The following is a 20,711-nucleotide window of genomic DNA, read 5'->3' as shown; positions in this document are numbered from 1 at the left end:
TAAACACCTCTATCCCATCTAAACCCCTCCAAATCCCTCTAAACCGCTCGGAACCTCTCAAAACCACTCTAAAACCCCTAACCCCACGATACCCCTCTAAACCGCTCGAACTAAATTCTAAATTCCTAAATTCCTAAAACCTAAATTCTTCGAAACTCCTCTAAATCTCTCCAACCCCTCGAAACTGCTCTAAGCCCCTCTAAACCCCTCTAATCACCTCTAACCCCCTCTAACATCCCCTCCCCTCCTCGAAATCCTTCTTAACCCATCTAAACCCCTCTAAACCGGTAAACATCCCTCTAAAACCCTCTAAACACCGTTCAGCCATTCTAAAGCCCCCTAAACACATATAAACCCCTCTAAGGTACACACAAATGCTGGAAAAACTCAGCGGGTGCAGCAGGACCTATAGAGCGAAGGAGATATGCAACGTTTCGGGCCGAAACCCTTCTTCTGAAACGTTGCCTATCTCAGTCGCTCCATAAATGCTGCTGCGCCCGTTGAGTTTCTCCATCATTTGTGTGTACCTTCGATTTTACAGCATCTGATTCAGATTCAGATTCTAGTTTAATTGTCATTTTCAGTGTACAGTACAGAGACAACGAAATGCAGTTATCATCTCCCTGGAAGAGCGACATTGAATAGATTTCAATAAATAAATCTATTTACATGCATACAGTCATAGTGTTTTTCCTGTGGGAGGAGTGTCGGGGGGGGGGGGTGATTGGCAGTCACCGAGGTACAGTGTTGAGTAGTGTGAAAGCCGCAGGGAAGAAGCTGTTCCTGGACCTGCTGGTCCGGCAGCGGAGAGACATGTAGCGCCTCCCGGATGGTAGGAGGGTAAACAGTCCATGGTTGGGGTGAGAGCAGCCTTCTTGACCAGAGTTGAGGTATTGTGGGTCCAAGAGAGGTCATCGGAGATGTTGAACCCCAGGAACCTGAAGCTGGAGACACGTTCCATCTCCGTCCCGTTAATGTGGATGGGGATGTGCGTGCCGCCCATAGACTTCCTGAAGTCTACAATGAGCTATTTGGTCTTCTTGGAGTTAAGGGCCAGGTTGTTAAGGGCCAGGGGAAATTAAGTGTTCGGCACGGACTTGTAGTGCCGAGGTGGCCTGTTTCCGTGCTTTAATTGTTCTATGGTTATATGGTTGTTGTCAGCGCACCATGCTGCTAGGAGCTGGACCTCCTCGCTCCGGCCGACTCATCGTTGTTGCTGATGAGGCCAATCACCGTTGTATCATCTGCATACTTGATGATGGTGTTAGTACCATGTACAGGTGTGCAGTGGTAGGTGAAGAGGGAGTAGAGGAGGGGGCTCAGCACACAGCCCTGTGGAACGCCGGTGTTCAGGGTGAGAGTTGAAGAGGTGTGCTTGTCTAACCAAACATACTGGAGTCTGTTGGTTAGAAAGTCCAGTATCCAGTTGCAGAGGGAGTGGTCGAAGCCCAGGTCACCGAGTTTGGTCATCAGTTTAGAGGGTATAATGGTGTTGAATGCTGAGCTGTAATCGATGAACAGCATTCTTACGTAAGTGTCTCTGTTGTCGAGGTGGGAGAGGGCATCCTCGGTACTCCTGTTCTTGCGGTAGGTAAACTGATAGGGATCCAATGTGGGGGGTAAGCAGCCTTTGAGGCGTGCCAGGACCAGCCTCTCGAAGCACGTGGTGATGATGGGAGTAAGTGCAACTGGGCGGAAGTCGTTGAGGCTTGCCGCAGTGGAGTGTTTTGGCACCAGCCTTGTTGGCTGTCTCTAGATTGTCCCTGTCGAAGCGGCCAAATAAGTGGTTAAGCTCCTCCAGGAAGGAGGCGTTGCTGGATGTGGGGATAGTGTTGGTGGGTCTATAGTCCGTGATGGCCTGGATGCCTTACCACATGCGTCGGGGGTAGGAGTTGTTGTTGAAGTGCTCCTCAATCTTGAACGTATGGCAATGCTTGGCCTTCTTGATGCCCCTCTTCAGGTTAGCCCTGGATGAACTGTAGGCTCGAGCATCGCCTGACCTGAAAACGGTGTCCCGTGCTTTCAGCAGTTGCCTGACTTCGCTGTTCATCCATGGCTTCTGAGTCGGGAATACGGTCACCCGTTTGAGGGAGGTGACACTATTGATGGTGGAATTTATAAAGTCCAGAACAGAGGATGTGTAGGAATCAATGTCCGTGTAGGAGTCGAGGGTGGCCTGGGCTACGAACGCCTTCCAGTCAGTGTTTCCAAAACACTGCTGAAGTGTGGAGTCCGCTTCCTCTGGTCAGACTTTAACGGTCCTCGCAGTGGGTTTACCCCGTCTGATGAGTGGGGAGTACTTAGGGAGCAGGAACAATGAGAGATGATCAGACTGACCAAGTTGGGGGAGGGGGACGGCGTTGTAAGTTAGTGTAGACTTGGTCCAGTGTCTTGTCTTCTCTAGTGGCGAAGGAGACATGTTGGTGGAATTTGGGAAGTACAGTCTTCAGGTTGGAGTAATTGAAGTCACCCGCAACAATGAAGGCTGCCTCGCGGTTGTGAGTCTGTTGTTAGCTAATGGCAGTATGCAGCTCTTTCATTGCACGCTTGGCTTTAGCATCAGGAGGAATATAGGCTGCAGTCACCAAAGTGGAGGTAAACTCTCTGGGCAGATAGTACAGTCTGCATCTAACCAAGAGGAACTCTAGGTTAGCTGAGCAGTGACTCTCGATGATGGTGGAGTCCGTGCACCTTGCTTTATTTACATAAATGCACAGACCTCCACCTCTGGTCTTACCGGAGTCTGTTGTCCTGTCCGATCGGAGTAAATGACGCCCAGTTAGCTGGACGGCGCTATCAGGAACGTCGATGTTGAGCCAAGTATCCGTGAAGATCAGGATGTTGCAGTCTTTGATACAGTTGTGGGAGGTGATCCTTAGCCGGAGTTCGTCCATTTTGTTTGCCAGTGAGCGCACGTTGGCGAGGAAAAGGCTAGGAACCGCTAGCCTGTGTGGGGATAGCTCTGACCTGGCCTTTAATCCACCTCTGCGTACCCGGCAGTGCTTTCGTACGCGTCGCCGTCTGTTGGTGCTTCCGGTCGGCCGAGCTGGCATTGTGCGCGCTGGTGTGCTGCCGCTCCGCTGCTCCGCGCCTCCGTGGCACCGGTGGCGGGCTCCAGCCCCGCAGCCCCGCTAGCGTTCTCCAGCCCCGCGGCTCCGCTTGCGTTCTCCAGCCCCGCGGCTCCGCTGGCGTTGTCCAGCCCCGCGGCACCGCTGGCAGACTTCAGCACCGCGGCTCCGCTGGCAGACTCCAGCACCGCGGCACCGCTGGCAGACTCCAGCCCCGCGGCTCCGCTGGCAGTCTCCAGCCCCGCGGCACCGGTGGCGTTCGCCAGCCCCGCGGCTCCGGTGGCGTACACGAGCCTGGCGGCACCGGTGGCGTTCTCCAGCCCCGCGGCTCCGGTGCACCGCTGCTCTGACGTTCTCAGGAGAGAGACGGAGATCGCCCAGAAAGTTGTTGCACCCGCAGGAACAGAAGTCCAGAAGTTCCTGTCGGCTGTACGAAAGGGATTCAAGACTGCTCCGTGTGAGCAGCCTTCAGACAGACAGTTCCTTCTTAAACTCTAAACCACTGTATCCACTCTAAACCTGTCTAACCGCCTCTACGTACCACGAAATCCCTCTTAGCACCTCTAAACCCCTCCTAAACACTCTAAAGATCTCTAGTGTCCTATAGAAACATAGAAACATAGAAAGTAGGTGCGAGAGTAGACCACCAGGTCCGTCGAGCCCGCACCGCCATTCGCTCATGGCTGAACACTAAACAGACACACTTACCCACAAACAGTAGACACAAGACACAGAACACAAGACACTACCCTCCCCTTCATACCGCTATCACACCTCTCCACCCCAAGAACCGCGTGATCTCCTGGGGGAGGCAAAAAAACGGATAAAAACCCAGGTCCAATTCGGGAAAAAAAATCCGGGAAATTCCTCTCCGACCCCAATCCAGGCGATCGACACTTGTCCAGGAGATCACTCAGGTCTTACTATACTAACCATACCTAGGTCCATATCCCTGCCCTCTCCCCGTAGCCCCTTATCCCCTCGGCAGCTAAAAAACCATCTATTCTAGACTTAAATATATTTAACGTTTCTGCTTCCACTGCTCCCTGGGGCAGTGAATTCCATAAATTAACCACCCTCTTGGTGAAGAAGTTCTTCCTCATCTCAGTTTTAAAAGAGCCCCCCCTTATTCTGCAACTATGTCCCCTAGTTCTAGTTTCCCCGATCATTGGGAACATCCTCGGTGCATCCACCCGATCAAGGCCCCTCACGATCTTATATGTTTCAATGAGATCGCCTCTCATTCTCCTAAACTCCAAAGAGTAGAGCTCCAGCTTACTTAACCTTTCCTCATATGTCAATCCCCTCATTGCAGGAATTAATCTTGTAAACCTTCGCTGCACTGCCTCCAGGGCTAGTACATCCTTCCTTAAGTATGGACCCCAGAACTGTACACAGTATTCCAAATGTGGTCTCACTAATACTGTGTACAGCTGCAGCAAGACCTCCGTGTTTTTATACTCAATCCCCCTAGCAATAAAGGCCAAAACTCCATTGGCCTTCCTGATTGCTTGCTGCACCTGCATACTGACCTTTAGTGATTCATGTACTAATACCCCTAGATCCCTTTGCGTTGCATTACAACGCAGCTCCTCCTCATTTAGAAAATAACTTGCCCTATCATTTTTTTCCCCAAAGTGAATGACTTCACATTTATTAGTATTACATTTCATCTGCCAAGTTGTTGCCCACTCACCTAGCTTATCTATATCCATTTGCAGACTCTTCCTATCCTCCTCATCCCCAACTTTTCCTCCCATTTTTGTATCGTCCGCAAATTTTGATATATTACACTTGGTTCCCTCCTCCAAATCATTTATATAAATTGTGAACAACTGGGGTCCCAGCACCGACCCTTGCGGAACCCCGCTAGTTACCGGTTGCCCTCCCGAGTATGAACCATTTATCCCCACTCTCTGCTTCCTATTTGTCAGCCAATCCTCTACCCATGCTAATATATTACCCCCAATCCCATAATTTTTATTTTTAGCAACAGTCTCTTATGTGGCACCTTGTCAAAAGCCTTTTGGAAGTCCAAGTATACCACATCCACCGGTTCCCCTTTATCCACCCGGGTTGTTACTTCCTCAAAGAATTCGAGCAGATTCGTTAAACAGGATTTCCCCTTCACAAAACCATGCTGGTTCTGTCCGATGAAGTCATGTTTATCCAAGTGCCCCGTTAGTGTTTCTTTAATAATTGTCTCTAACATTTTACCCACCACCGATGTTAGACTAACCGGTCTATAGTTACCCGCCTTCTGTCTACTTCCTTTTTTAAATATAGGTGTTACATTGGCCATTTTCCAATCCACTGGGACCGTTCCTGCCTCCAGGGAGTTTTGGAAAATTATCACCAATGCATCCACAATCCCCACCGCTATCTCCCTCAAGACCCTTGGATGTAATCCATCAGGCCCAGGGGATTTATCCTCCTTCAGTCTCACTAATTTCCCTAATACCACCTCCTTGGTGATCTTAATAGTATTTAGCTCCTCCATTCCTACCGCCCCCTGTTTATCCAGCGTTGGAATATTTTTTGTGTCTTCTATGGTGAAGACTGATACAAAATACTCGTTTAATGCCTTTGCCATTTCCATGTTCCCCACCAACAACTCTCCAGTCTCACCCTCCAATGGACCAACGTTCACCTTAGCCACCCTTTTCTTTTTATATAGCTATAAAAACTCTTACTATTAGTTTTTATGTTGTTCGCTAAATTCCTTTCATAGTCTATTTTCCCCGTCTTAATTAATCTCTTAGTCATTCTTTGCTGACCTTTAAATGCTTCCCAATCCTCTACCCTCCCACTATCTCTGGCTACCTTATATGCCCTTGCCTTCAGCCGAATACTATCCTTTATAGTTTTACTGAGCCATGGCTGACTGTTCTTACCCTTACCCCTTTTTTTCTTCATAGGTATAAATTTTTCTTGAAGGTTATACAGTAGATCCTTAAACGTACACCACTGCTCATGTACCGTCTTATTCTTGAGTCTGCTATCCCAGTCAACTTTGATCAGCTCAGTCCTCATACCTTCATAATCCCCCTTATTTAGACTAAGCACCCTAGCCTGAGTTTCAACCTGCTCCCCTTCTATTTGAATATGGAATTCGACCATATTGTGGTCACTTGTTCCCAACGAGTCCCTAACTATGACATTTTTAATCAATCCTGCTTCATAACACAGGACCAGATCCAAGATTGCCTCCCCCCTTGTCGGTTCTGTGACATACTGTTCTAGGAACCCGTCTCTAATACATTCTATAAACTCTTCCTCTAGTCTACCCTGCCCAGTTTGGTTTGCCCAATTAATATGAAAATTGAAGTCCCCCATGATTACAGCAGTTCCCTTTTTACATGCGTCAACTATTTGCAGATTTATGTTCTGACTAACAGCGTCACAGCTATTTGGAGGTCTATAAATTACACCCACTAGTGTTTTTTTCCCCTTGTTATTCTCTATCTGTACCCAAGCTGTTTCACTATCCTGATCCTTCAACGCAATATCCTTCCTCTCTATTGCCGTTATTCCCTCCCTTATTAAAAGGTCCACCCCTCCTCCCTTTCTTTCCTGTCTATCTTTTCTAATTGTCGAGTACCCCTCTATATTTAACTCCCAGTCCTGATCCCCTTGCAGCCATGTCTACGTAATGGCCACGATATCATAACCATATATACTTAATTGCACCGTTAATTCATCTATCTTATATCGAATACTCCGTGCATTTAGATAAAGCACTTTCAGATGATTTTTACTACCCTTCCTTTCCGTTTTTGCCCCTTTTACATCTAGAGCTTTATCTTCACACATTCTGGATCCTCCTGTCACATTTTGATTTTCCGCTTCCCTAGCCTCCCTAGATGAGCCCTCCAATCTATCCTTCCAAAGCACTGCTGTAATATCTTCCCTGACTAGCAATGCAACACCACAACCTCTTGCCCCTCCAATTCTATCACACCTGAAGCAACGAAATCCTGGAATATTTAGTTTCCAATCACAGCCCTCCTGCAACCATGTTTCACTGATCGCCACAACATCATACTTCCATGTGTCTATCCAGACTCTAAGCCCATCCACCTTTCTTACAATGCTCCTAGCATTAAAATATGCACATTTAAGAAACCCCCCGTCTCTTCTTCTCTGTTTATTTCCTTTTTTTTCTTTCTCCTCTTGTGTCCGAGTGCTTCCCTTTTCTGCTTCCTGCCTCCCATTCGGTCTACTAGCTTTCTCTATTTGAGTCCCTCGCCCCAACCATTCTAGTTTAAAGTCCCCCCAGTGACCTTTGCAAATGTCCCCGCCAGGATGTTGGTCCCCCTCGGGTTCAAGTGCAACCCATCCTCTCTGTACAGGTCCCACCTTCCCCAAAAGAAGTCCCAATGATCCAGAAACTTGAATCCCTGCCCTCTGCACCAGTCTTTCAGCCACGCATTTATCCTCCACCTCGCTCCATTCTTACTCTCACTGTCGCGTGGTACAGGCAGTAATCCTGAGATTGCTACCTTTTTGGTCCTTTTCCTTAACTCTCCTCCCAACACCCTAAATCCTCCCTTCAAGACCTCTTCACTTTTTTTACCTATGTCATTTGTACCAATATGTACCACGACCTCAGGCTCCTCTCCCTCTGATTTCAGGATATCTTGGATGCGTTGAGACACGTCCGAGACCTTGGCACCAGGGAGGCAGACCACCATCCTGGTCTCCCGACTGCGTCCACAGAAACGCCTATCCGACCCCCTAACAATAGAGTCCCCAATTACTATTGCCCTCTTCTTTTTTTCCCTACCTTTCGGAGCAACAGGGCCGGTCTCTGTGCTGGAGGCCCGTCCGCTGTTGCTACTCCCGGGCAGGCTGTCATCCTCATCCGTACTCAAACAGGAGTACTTATTTGCAAGGTGTACCGACATTGGAGTACTCCCTCGTTCCTGCCTCTGCCCCTTGCCCTTCCATAGCGTGACCCATATGTCTCTCTCCTGTGGTTTTGGAGTGACCACCTCCCTATAACTCCCCTCTATGACCTCGTCACTCTCCCTGACAAGACAGAGGTCATCGAGCTGCTGCTCCAGGAACCTAACACGGTCCCTTAGGAGCCCCATCTCTCTGCACCTGGTGCAGATGTGGACGTATGGAGGGCCATCCGACACCATGACCTCCCACATCTGACATCCAGAACAGTACACATAAACAGTACTATAAACCCCTCTAAAATCATGTACATTCCTCTAAACAGCTCTAGACTTCTCTATCCACCCTAAACCCTCTCTCAACCCCTCTAAACCACTCCTAACCCATCGTGACCCTTCTAAACCCCTCGAAACCTCACTAAACCCATAGAAACACCTCTAAAATATTTGACACACACTATTCATCTCCAAACACCACTCTAAACACCTCGACACCCCTCCAAACATCGCTAAAGCCCTCTAAATGCTCTAAACCCCTCTAAAGCTCGAAATTCCTCTAAATCCCTCGAAACGCCTCTAAACCCCTCTAACCTCCTCTAGAACACTCTAAACCCATCCGAACCTCTTCAAACAACTGGAAATCCATCTAACCCCCACACACATATAAACACATCAAAGACCCTCTAAACCCCTCTAAACCCCTCTAAACCCCCTATGTACCCCTCTAAAACCCTCGAAACACATCGAAACCCTTCGAAAGCCCTCAAAACCATTCGAAACTCTTATAAACACCTCTAAACACGGCTACGGCACTCTAAGCACATCTGAACCAATCTAAACACATTGAAACACCTCTAAACGCCTCTAACCCACTCTAACCGATCTAAACTCCCTCTGAAACCCTCTAAAGCCGTCTAAACACATCGAAACCCCTCTAAGCCCCTCTAAACCCCTCTAAACACCTCTAAACACATCTAAGCCCCTCTAAACCCCTCTAAGCCCATCTAAACCTATCTAAACACTTCTAAATCCCTCTAAACCTCTCGAAAACCCTCGAAACCCTTCGAAACCCCTCTAAACCACTAAATCCATCGAAACCCATCTAAACCCCTCTAAACACTTCTAAACCCCCTGTAAGCGCCCCTGGACAGCTCTAAAGAGTTGTAAGCCCAAACATCTCTAAACATCTCTATCCCCTTTTAACCGCCTCAACCCACCTCGAAATCACTCTTAACCCATCTTAACCCCTCTTAACCCCTCTAAACCCATCTAAACCCCTCTAAATCCCTTTAAACCACTGTCCTCTAAGCACCTTTAAACTCCTATAAACCATCTAAAGCCCTCTAAACACCTCTAAACTCCTCTACACCCTTTCCGACCCCCTCTAAACCCTATAACCCACTCCAAACCCCTCTAAAACCGTCTAACCCCACTAAACCCCTCTAAACTTCACTACTACCCTCTTAACACCTCGAAACCACTTTACACTTCCAAGTCCCTCTAATCCCCTCAAATCCCGTCAAAACACCTCGGAACCCCTCTAAACCCCTCTAACACCCTACGAATCCTCTACATAGAAACATAGAAACATAGAAAGTAGGTGCGAGAGTAGACCACCAGGTCCGTCGAGCCCGCACCGCCATTCGCTCATGGCTGAACACTAAACAGACACACTTACCCACAAACAGTAGACACAAGACACAGAACACAAGACACTACCCTCCCCTTTATACCGCTATCAGCCCTCTCCACCCCAAAAACCTCGTGATCTCCTGGGAGAGGCAAAAAACCGGATAAAAACCCAGGTCCAATTCGGGGAAAAAATCCGGGAAATTCCTCTCCGACCCCAATCCAGGCGATCGACACTTGTCCAGGAGATCACTCAGGTCTTACTATACTAACCATACCTAGGTCCATATCCCTGCCCTCTCCCCGTAGCCCCTTATCCCCTTGGCAGCTAAAAAACCATCTATTTTAGTCTTAAATATATTTAAAGTTTCTGCTTCCACTGCTCCCTGGGGCAGTGAATTCCATAAATTAACCACCCTCTGGGTGAAGAAGTTCTTCCTCATCTCCGTTTTAAAAGAGCCCCCCCTTATTCTGCAACTATGTCCCCTAGTTCTAGTTTCCCCGATCATTGGGAACATCCTCGGTGCATCCACCCGATCAAGGCCCCTCACGATCTTATATGTTTCAATGAGATCGCCTCTCATTCTTCTAAACTCCAAAGAGTAGAGTTCCAGCCTACTTAACCTTTCCTCATATGTCAATCCCCTCATTGCAGGAATTAATCTTGTAAACCTTCGCTGCACTGCCTCCAGGGCTAGTACGTCCTTTCTTAAGTATGGACCCCAGAACTGTACACAGTATTCCAAATGTGGTCTCACTAATACTGTGTACAGCTGCAGCAAGACCTCCGTGTTTTTATACTCAATCCCCCTAGCAATAAAGGCCAAAACTCCATTGGCCTTCCTGATTGCTTGCTGCACCTGCATACTAACTTTTAGTGATTCATGTACTAATACCCCTAGATCCCTTTGCGTTGCATTACAACGCAGCTCCTCCTCATTTAGAAAATAACTTGCCCTATCATTTTTTTTCCCAAAGTGAATGACTTCACATTTATTAGTATTAAACTTCATCTGCCAAGTTGTTGCCCACTCACCTAGCTTATCTATATCCTTTTGCAGACTCTTCCTATCCTCCTCATCCCCTACTTTTCCTCCCATTTTTGTATCGTCCGCAAATTTTGATATATTACACTTGGTTCCCTCCTCCAAATCATTTATATAAATTGTGAACAACTGGGGTCCCAGCACCGACCCTTGCGGAACCCCGCTAGTTACCGGTTGCCATCCCGAGTATGAACCATTTATCCCCACTCTCTGCTTCCTATTTGTTAGCCAATCCTCTACCCATGCTAATATATTACCCCCAATCCCATAATTTTTTATTTTTAGCAATAGTCTCTTATGTGGCACCTTGTCAAAAGCCTTTTGGAAGTCCAAGTATACCACATCCACCGGTTCCCCTTTATCCACCCGGGTTGTTACTTCCTCAAAGAATTCGAGCAGATTCGTTAAACAGGACTTCCCCTTCACAAAACCATGCTGGTTCTGTCCGATGAAGTCATGTTTATCCAAGTGCCCCGTTAGTGTTTCTTTAATAATTGTCACTAACATTTTACCCACCACCGATGTTAGACTAACCGGTCTACAGTTACCCGCCTTCTGTTTACTTCCTTTTTTAAATATAGGTGTTACATTGGCCATTTTCCAATCCACTGGGACCGTTCCTGCCTCCAGGGAGTTTTGGAAAATTATCACCAATGCATCCACAATCCCCACCGCTATCTCCCTCAAGACCCTTGGATGTAATCCATCAGGCCCAGCGGATTTATCCTCCTTCAGTCTCATTAATTTCCCTAATACCACCTCCTTGGTGATCTTAATAGTATTTAGCTCCCCCATTCCTACCGCCCCCTGTTTATCCAGCGTTGGAATATTTTTTGTGTCTTCTATGGTGAAGACTGATACAAAATACTCGTTTAATGCCTTTGCCATTTCCATGTTCCCCACCAACAACTCTCCAGTCTCACCCTCCAATGGATCAACGTTCACCTTAGCCACCCTTTTTCTTTTTATATAGCTATAAAAACTCTTACTATTAGTTTTTATGTTGTTTGCTAATTTCCTTTCATAGTCTATTTTCCCCGTCTTAATTAATCTCTTAGTTATTTTTTGCTGACCTTTAAATGCTTCCCAATCCACTACCCTCCCACTATCTCTGGCTACCTTATATGCCCTTGCCTTCAGCCGAATACTATCCTTTATAGTTTTACTGAGCCATGGCTGACTGTTCTTACCCTTACCCCTTTTTTTCTTCAGAGGAATAAATTTTTCTTGAAGGTTATACAGTAGACACTTAAACGTACACCACTGCTCATGTACCGTCTTATTCTTGAGTCTGCTATCCCAGTCAACTTTGATCAGCTCATTCCTCATACCTTCATAATCCCCCTTATTTAGACTAAGCACCCTAGCCTGAGTTTCAACCTGCTCCCCTTCTATTTGAATATGGAATTCGACCATATTGTGGTCACTTGTTCCCAACGAGTCCCTAACTATGACATTTTTAATTAATCCTGCTTCATTACACAGGACCAGATCCAAGATTGCCTCCCCCCTTGTCGGTTCTGTGACATACTGTTCTAGGAACCCGTCTCTAATACATTCTATAAACTCTTCCTCTAGTCTACCCTGCCCAGTTTGGTTTGCCCAATTAATATGAAAATTGAAGTCCCCCATGATTACAGCAGTTCCCTTTTTACATGCGTCAACTATTTGCAGATTTATGTTCTGACTAACAGCGTCACAGCTATTTGGAGGTCTATAAATTACACCCACTAGTGTTTTTTTTTCCCTTGTTATTCTCTATCTGTACCCAAGCTGTTTCACTATCCTGATCCTTCAACGCAATATCCTTCCTCTCTATTGCCGTTATTCCCTCCCTTATTAAAAGGGCCACCCCTCCTCCCTTTCTTTCCTGTCTATCTTTCCTAATTGTCGAGTACCCCTCTATATTTAACTCCCAGTCCTGATCCCCTTGCAGCCATGTCTCCGTAATGGCCACAATATCATAACTATATATACTTAATTGCACCGTTAATTCATTTATCTTATTACGAATACTCCGTGCATTTAGATAAAGCACTTTCAGATGATTTTTACTACCCTTCCTTTCCGTTTTTGCCCCTTTTACATCTAGAGCTTTATCTTCACACATTCTGTCTCCTGTCACATTTTGACTTTCCGCTTCCCCACTCTAAACCCTTCTAAACCCCTCTAAAACACTGTAAAGCCCTCTAAACACCTCTACACTCCTCTATGCCCTCTAAATCCCTTTAAATCACTAAACCGCTCCCAAACACCTCTAAACCCCACCAAACCACTCCAAACCTCTCGAACCCATCGAAACCACTCGACACACCTCGAAACCCTCCAATAGAGTCTAACGACACTATACCCCTCCAAATCCCACAACTGCTCTCCAAACCCCTCGAGAGCCCATTAAACATCTCTAAACCCCTCTAACCCACACTTAACCCTTCTAAGCCCGTCTAAGCTCCTCTGACACCCTCTAAACAACTCGCAGCGCCACAAAACCCCTACAGACCCCTCGAAACCCCTCTGGCCGCCTCTACCTCGAAATCACTCTGAACCCCTCTAAACCCCTCTAATACTCTAATTCCTCTAAATCCCTCTAAACACCTTTAATCCACTCTAAACCCATCGAAACCCCTTTGAACCCCTCTAAACACTCTAAAGCTCTCTGAAACTCCCGAAACCCCTGTAAGACCCCCCCTAAACCCCTGTAATCCCCTCTAACCCCCACAAAGCCGATCTAGCCCTCAAAACCCCTCAAAACCCCTCAAACCCCCTCAAACCCCCCTCAAACCCCCTCAGAACCCCTCAAAACCCTTCAAAACCTCTCAAACCCCCTCAAACCCCCTCTACCCTTCTCCGTATCACTCTAATCCCTCTAACCCCCCTCTAAACCCTTCTAACACACTCTAAACCCATCTAAACCCCTCGAACCACTTCGACCCCCCTCTAAACCCCGCTAAAATTCTAAACCTCTCAAAACCTCTCTAAACCCCTCTAATCCCTTCTAAACCACTCTAAGCCCCTCGGAACCCCTCTAAACACATCTACGCTCATTTACACCTCTCTAACACCCATGTATCTATGTATCTAGGTAAACCCCTCATAACACCTCTAAACCACTCTGAAGCCCTCTAAACCCGTTTAACCCCTCGAAACCGCCCCCGCACCCCTCTAAACCCTTCCAAACTTCTCCAAACCCCTCTAAAACTCTAAATAACTATAACCTCCTCTAAACCCTTCTAAAGCCCTCTCTAAACCTCTCTAAACCTCTCTAAACCATCGAAACTAATCAAAACCCCTCGAAACCACTCTAACCCTCTCTAACCCTCTCCAAACCTCTATTGAAACCCTCTAAAACCGTGTAAATCCCCCTAAACACCTCCAAACCACTCTACACCCAAACATCTCAAAACCCATGGAAACCTTCTAAAACCGTGTAAATCCCCCTAAACACCTCCAAACCACTCTACACCCAAACATCTCAAAACCCATGGAAACCTTCTAAATTCCTCGAAACCCCTCTAAAACCCTCAAACCACAATATACTTCTCTAAACACATCTAAACATATCGAACCCCCTCTAATGCCATCTGAAAAGCGATAAATCCCTTCTAAAGCCCTCTAAACACATCAAACATCGGTTTAGAGGGCTTTAGAAGGGTTTAGAGGAGGTTATAGTTATTTAGAATTTTAGAGGGATTTGGAGAAGTTTGGAAGGGTTTAGAGGGGTGTGGGGGCGGTTTCGAGGGGTTAAACCCTCTAAACCGCTCGAAATCCAACTAAACATCTATAAATCCCTCTAAACCCCTCAAAACCCATTTTAACACTTGGTAATCCCTCTAATCCCCGACACACACATATAAATATCTCTAATACCCTCTAAACCTCTCGAAACCTTTCGAAACCCTCTAACCCCCTATAAATCCTTAGAAACCCCTCGAAACCCCTCTACACCCCTCTGAACCCCTCTATATTATTCTAACACTCTCGAATCCCTTCTAAACCCCTCTAAATCTTTCGAAACACCTTTAAACACGTCTAAAAACCTCTACACCCTTATAAACCCCTCTAAGCCACTCTGAATCCCTCTAAACACGTCTAAGCCCCCTTGAACCTCGCAACTCATCTAATCCCCTCTAACCCCTACTAAACCCCTCTAAAACACCCTTACCACCTCTGGCCCCCCTGAATATCTCTAAACGTCTCTAAACTACCTCGAAACACTATAAGCCCCTCTAAACCCCTGTAAATCCCCGATCACTCTCTAAACCCCACGGAACACATCTAAGTCCCTCTAGCCCTCTAAACTCCTCTAAACCCTTCTAACACTCCAACCCCCTCTAAATCCTGAAGATAAAATGATTAGTTAAAACAAATGTAGGTCCCTTGCGGTCAGAAGCACGTGCATCGATCAAGGGGAACAATGACATGGCAGACCAATTGAATAACTACGTTGGTTCTGTCTTCATAAAGAATACATAAATAATCAGCCGGTAATAGCAGGGGACCGGGGGTCAAATGTGATGGTGGAACTGAGTGCAATCTAGGTTAGCCGGGAAATGGTGGTAGGTAAATTGAATGGATTAAAGGCCGATAAATCCCCATGGCCAGGTAGGCTGCATCCCAAAGTACTTAAGGAAGTAGCACCAGAAATAGTGGATGCATTAGTGATACATTTTCAAACCCCTTTAGATTCGGGCGTAGTTCCTGAGGATTGGAGAGTAGCTAATGTAACCCCTCTTTTTCAAAAGGGAGGCAGAGAGAAAACGGGGAATTACAGGCAGTTAGTCTAACATCGGTAGTGGGGGAAATGCTAGAGTCAGTTATTAAGATGGGATAGCAGCACATTTGGAAAGTAGTGAAATCATTGGACAAATTCAGCATTGATTTATGAAAGGTAAATCATGTCTGACGTATCTTATAGAATTTTTCGAGGATGTAACCAGTAGAGTGGATAAGGGAGAACCAGTTGGTGTGTTATATCTGGAAATTCAGAAGGCTTTCGACACGGTCCCAAATAAGAGATTAGTATACAAACTTAAAGCACACGGTATTGGGGGTTCAGTATTGATGTGGATAGAGAACTGGCAGGCAGACAGGAACCAAAGAGTAGGAGTAAACGGGTCCTTTTCAGAATGGCAGGCAGTGACTAGTAGGGTACAGCAAGGCTCAGTGCTGGGACTCCAGCTATTTACAATATATATTAATGATTTGGACGAGGGAATTGCATGCAACATCTCCAAGTTTGCGGATGACACGAATCTGGGGGCAGTGTTAGCTGTGAGGAGGATGCTAGGAGGCTGCAAGGTGAATTGGATAGGCTGGGTGAGTGGGAAAATGCATGGCAGATGCAGTATAATGTGGATAAATGTGAGATTATCCACTGGTGGCAAAACAGGAAAGTAGCGTGTTATCTGCATGGTGGCCGAATAGTAAAAGGGGATATGCAACGAGACATGGGTGTCATGGTACACCAGTCATTGAAAGTAGGCATGCAGGTGCAGCAGGCAGTGAAGAAAGCGAATGGTATGTTAGCATTCATAGCAAAGGGATTTGAGTATATGAGCAGGGAGGTTCTACTGCAGTTGTACACGGTCTTGGTGAGACCACGCCTGGAGTATTGCGTACAGTGTTGGTCTCCTAATCTGAGGAAAGGCATTCTTACCATAGAGGGAGTACAGAGAATGTTCACCAGACTGATTCCTGGGATGTTAGGACTTTCATATGAAGAAAGACTGGACAAACTCGGCTTGTACTCGCTAGAATTTAGAAGATTGAGGGAGGATCTTATAGAAACTTACAAACTTCTTAAGGGGTTGGACAGGCTAGATGCAGGAAGGGGTCATAGTTTAAGGATAAGGGGAAAATCTTTAAGGACCGAATTGAGAAAAACATGTTTTACACTGAGAGTGGATGATCTCAGGAATTCTCTGCCACAGAAGGTAGGTGAGGCCAGTAGCTATATTTAATAGGGAGTTAGATGTGGCCCTATTGGCTAAAGGGATCAGGGGGTATGGAGAGAAGGCAGGTACAGGATACTGAGTTGGATGATCAGCCATGATCATATTGAATGGCGGTGCAGGCTCGAAGGGCCAAATGGCCTACTCCTGCATCTATTTTCTATGTTTCTATGTTTCTAAACACCCCTAAACCCCTCTAAACCCTTCTAAATCTCTAAACCATCTAAAGCTATGTAAACCCCTCGAACCACCTCTAAAGCCCTCTAAACGCCTCTAAAACACCTCTAACCCCTCTAAACCATTCAGAACCCCTGTAAACCCCTCCAAAACCCTCTAACCCCCTGGAAACCCTCTAAACCCATCGAAACCCCTCTAAACGCATCGAAACCCCTCTAAAGCCCTCAAAGCACATTATACAACTATAAACACCTCTGCACCCCTCGAAACCTCTCCAAACCTCTCCAAAGCCCTCCAAATCCCTCTAAACTCCTCTAATGTCCCCTAAACACCTCTAAAGCACTCTAAACCCCTCTAAATCCCTCTAAACAACTATAATCCCCTCTAAACCCCTCCAGAACACTCTAAATACCTCTAAACCCATATAAACACACGGGAATCTCTCTAATCCCATACACACACATCTAACTACCTCTAATCTCCTCTAAATCCATCCAAACCTTTCGAAAAACTCTAACCCCCCTTAAAATCAATCGAACACACTCGAAATCCCTCTAACGCACTCGAAACTCCTCTAAACCCCTCTAAATCCTTCTAACACTCTCGACTCCCCTCTAAACCCCACTAAATCATTTGAAATCCCCCTCTAAACACCTCTAAACATCTATAAACACTTCTAAGACTCTCTGAAACCCTCTAAACCTCTCAACACATCTAATCCCCTCTAACCCCTCTAAAGCACTCTTACCATCTCTAGCCCCCTCTAAATCCCTCCAACCACTCTACACCATTCAGAACCCATGTAAACCCCTCTAACCCCTCGAAACCCCTCCACCAACTTCTAACCCCACCGAACCCCTCTTCACCTCTCTAAATCACTCCACCGCTCTAAACCCCTCTAAAAACCGGTAAACACCTTTAAACCACTAAATCCCTCTAAATACCTTTAGACCCCGCCAAAACATTCTAAACTCCTCTAATCCACTCAAAAGCACTCTAAAACTCTAAAAACCACTGGAAACCCCTCTAAACCCCTCTAACCACTCTAAACCATTTTCAACCCCTCTAAAACCTCTAACCACTCTAAAACATTTTCAACCCATCTAAACCGCTCTAAACCGCTCTAAACCCCTTTCAACCTCTCTAAACCCCTCTAAAATCCTGTATGCACTCTAAACATATCTAAGCCCCTCTAAACACATCTAACTACATCTAAACACCTCTAAAGCACTCTAAACCCCTCTAAACTCCACGAAATGTATCTAACGCCCTCTAAACCTAAACGGCTCTAAGCCGCTCTAACCACCACTAAACATCTATAAACCCCTCTAATAACCTCCCTAAAACCAACTAAAGTCCTCAACCCACCTCTAAGCACCCCTATCCCATCTAAACCACTGAAAACCCCTCCAAACCCCTCTAAACCACTCGTAAACCCTTGAAACCATTCTAAAACCCTCTAACCCCACTATACCGCTCTAAACCCCTCGAAACCCCTCGAAATCCCTCTAAAGTCCTCTAAACCCCTATACACCCTTCTAACACCCTCTAACACCCTCTAAATCCATCTAAACCCCTTCAAACATCTCTATACCCCGTTAAACCCCTTTAGATCCTCTAATCCCCTATACAGTACTCTAAACCCCTCTAACCCCCCCAACCGTTCTAAACCCCTCTAAACTCCTCTAAAACACTCTAACGCCATCTAAACACCTATACACCGCTCTATCCCATCTGAACCCCTCGAACCCTCTCTAGCCCCCTCTAAACCCCTCCAACCCCCTCAAGGCCCCTCTAAACCCGTCTAACTGCCTCTACTCACCTCTAAACCCCTTAACCCCTCTAAACCCAATTATACCGCTTTAAACCTCTCTAAATCACTCGAAACACCTTTAAATCCATCTAAACACTTCTAACCACGTCTAAGTCCCTCTAAACCCCTCTAACACCCTCTAAACCCATCCAAACCCCTCTAATAACCTCTAAACTCCTCTAAAACCCAATACAGTCTTCTAAACACCTCTATCCCATCTAAACCACTTGAAACCCCTCTAAAACCCTCCAACCACACTATACCACACTATACCGCTCGAAACCCCTCGAAACCCCTCGAAAGCCATCTAAAGCCCTCTAAAACCATATACACCATTCTAACACCCTCTAAACCCCTCTAAACACGGCTATCCCTCTAACCACATCTAACCTCGTCTAAACCCCTAACCACCTCTACTCACCTCGAAACCGCTTTTAAGCCCTCTAAACTAATCTAAACCGCTCTAAACCCCTCTAAATCCATCAAAACACTTTTAAAACATATACACTGTATTTATAAAGCGCTTTAAACAACCGCAGTTGCCACAAAGTGCTGTACATGAGAACTCATGTTCAAAAAGTTATTACAAACCATCAAAAACCGTAAAACGAAGGACTAAAAACAGTAAAAATTAAAATACATTAAAAGCAGTAAGAACAGGAGCAATGTCTCAGCCAGTGTCGAAAGCCAGAGAATAAAAATGAGTTTTTAGGGAGGATTTGAAGATGGACAGTTAGGGGGCCTGTCTGATGTGCAACGGCAAGGTGTTCCAAAGTGCCGGAGCAGCAACAGAAAAGACTCTATCCCCTCTGAGCTTCCGCTTAGACCGTGGTACCTCAAGGAGCAGCTGATCAGCTGACCTGAGGCACCGGGCAGGAGCATATAGATGGAGCAGCTCAGAGAGGTAAAGCGGGGCTAGCCCATTCAACGATTTGAAAACAAATACAATAATTTTAAAATGAACTCGAAAGTGCACTGGGAGCCAGTGAAGGGAGGCCAACATTGGCGTAATGTGCTCCCTCTTTCGAGTTCCGGTCAAAAGGCGAGCGGCAGCATTTTGAACCAGCTGGAGACGAGCCAATGAAGCTCGTGCGACTCCAGAGTAGAGTGCGTTACAGTAATCCAGCCTATATTTAATAAAGGCATGGATTACTGTTTCAAAATGCTGCCGTTCGAGGATAGGCTTCACCTTTGCCAGCTTCCTTAGGTGAAAGAAGCTGGGCTTAACCACCGCGCCTATTTGTTTATCTAGTTTAAAATCACCGTCCATCCTAAAACCCAGGTTTAAAACTGTTGGCTTTACGGACAATGCCAGTGGTCCCAAGTAAACAAAGGGAGTTTCACGGCAGCCATTGGGGCCAAACAAAATCACCTCTGTCTTTTTTTCATTAAGTCCCAGAAAGTTTAAGGCCATCCAGGACTTAATGTCCTCAAGACAAGACAGAAGTGATTTTTGAGAATAGTCGTCTTCTTTCCTGAGTGGCATATATAACTGGCTATCATCTGCGTAAAAGTGAAAGGAGATGCCATGCCTTCTTAAAATTGAGCCCAGAGGAAGTAGGTATAGAGAGAAGAGCAGGGGCCCTAAAATTAAGCCCTGTGGAACCCCATATACCAAGGGAGGGGAGGAGGATTCAAAGCCAGCAAGGCGTACACGCATGGTTCTGTCTGCCAGATAGGACCTGAACCATCCCAGGGCACTGCCACAAACGCCCACTTGGTGTTGTAATCGGGAAATTAAAATTCCATGGTCCACTGTATCGAAGGCGGCAGATAGGTCCAGCAAGACAAGAACCACACAATTACCGGAGTCGTTTGCCAGGAGGATGTCGTTAAAAACCCTTAGCAGAGCCGACTCTGTGCTATGCATAGCTTTGAATCCAGACTGGAAAACCTCCCGAATATTGTGCTCATCCAGGAAGAGTTTCAGCTGAGCATAAACTACTTTCTCCATGATTTTAGAGATACATGACAACTTGGAGATCGGCCTAAAATTTAAACCTCTCTATACCCCGTGAAACCCCTCTAGACACTCTAAACCCCTATAAAGTACTCGACACCCCTCCAAACACCTCGCCCAACCGTTATAAACCCCTCTAAACCCCGCTAACGTCCTCTAAACA

General features: G+C 46.3%; 1 long non-coding RNA gene across 1 annotated transcript; it reads right to left on the bottom strand.

The window, feature by feature from the left end:
• Positions 1-50: 50 nt before the first annotated feature.
• On the bottom strand, positions 51-18,770 carry LOC116969455. The gene is made up of 3 exons (XR_004410762.1): positions 18,756-18,770; positions 14,968-14,976; positions 51-77 (listed from the first exon to the last, which is right to left on the bottom strand). It is a non-coding gene; the product is annotated as an uncharacterized LOC116969455 (long non-coding RNA).
• Between the last annotated feature and the right edge of the window lie 1,941 nt (positions 18,771-20,711).

This window comes from Amblyraja radiata, unplaced genomic scaffold, assembly GCF_010909765.2.
Source record: "Amblyraja radiata isolate CabotCenter1 unplaced genomic scaffold, sAmbRad1.1.pri S45, whole genome shotgun sequence".
Lineage (NCBI taxonomy): Eukaryota > Metazoa > Chordata > Chondrichthyes > Rajiformes > Rajidae > Amblyraja > Amblyraja radiata.
This window is presented reverse-complemented; position numbering and strand designations above follow the sequence as displayed.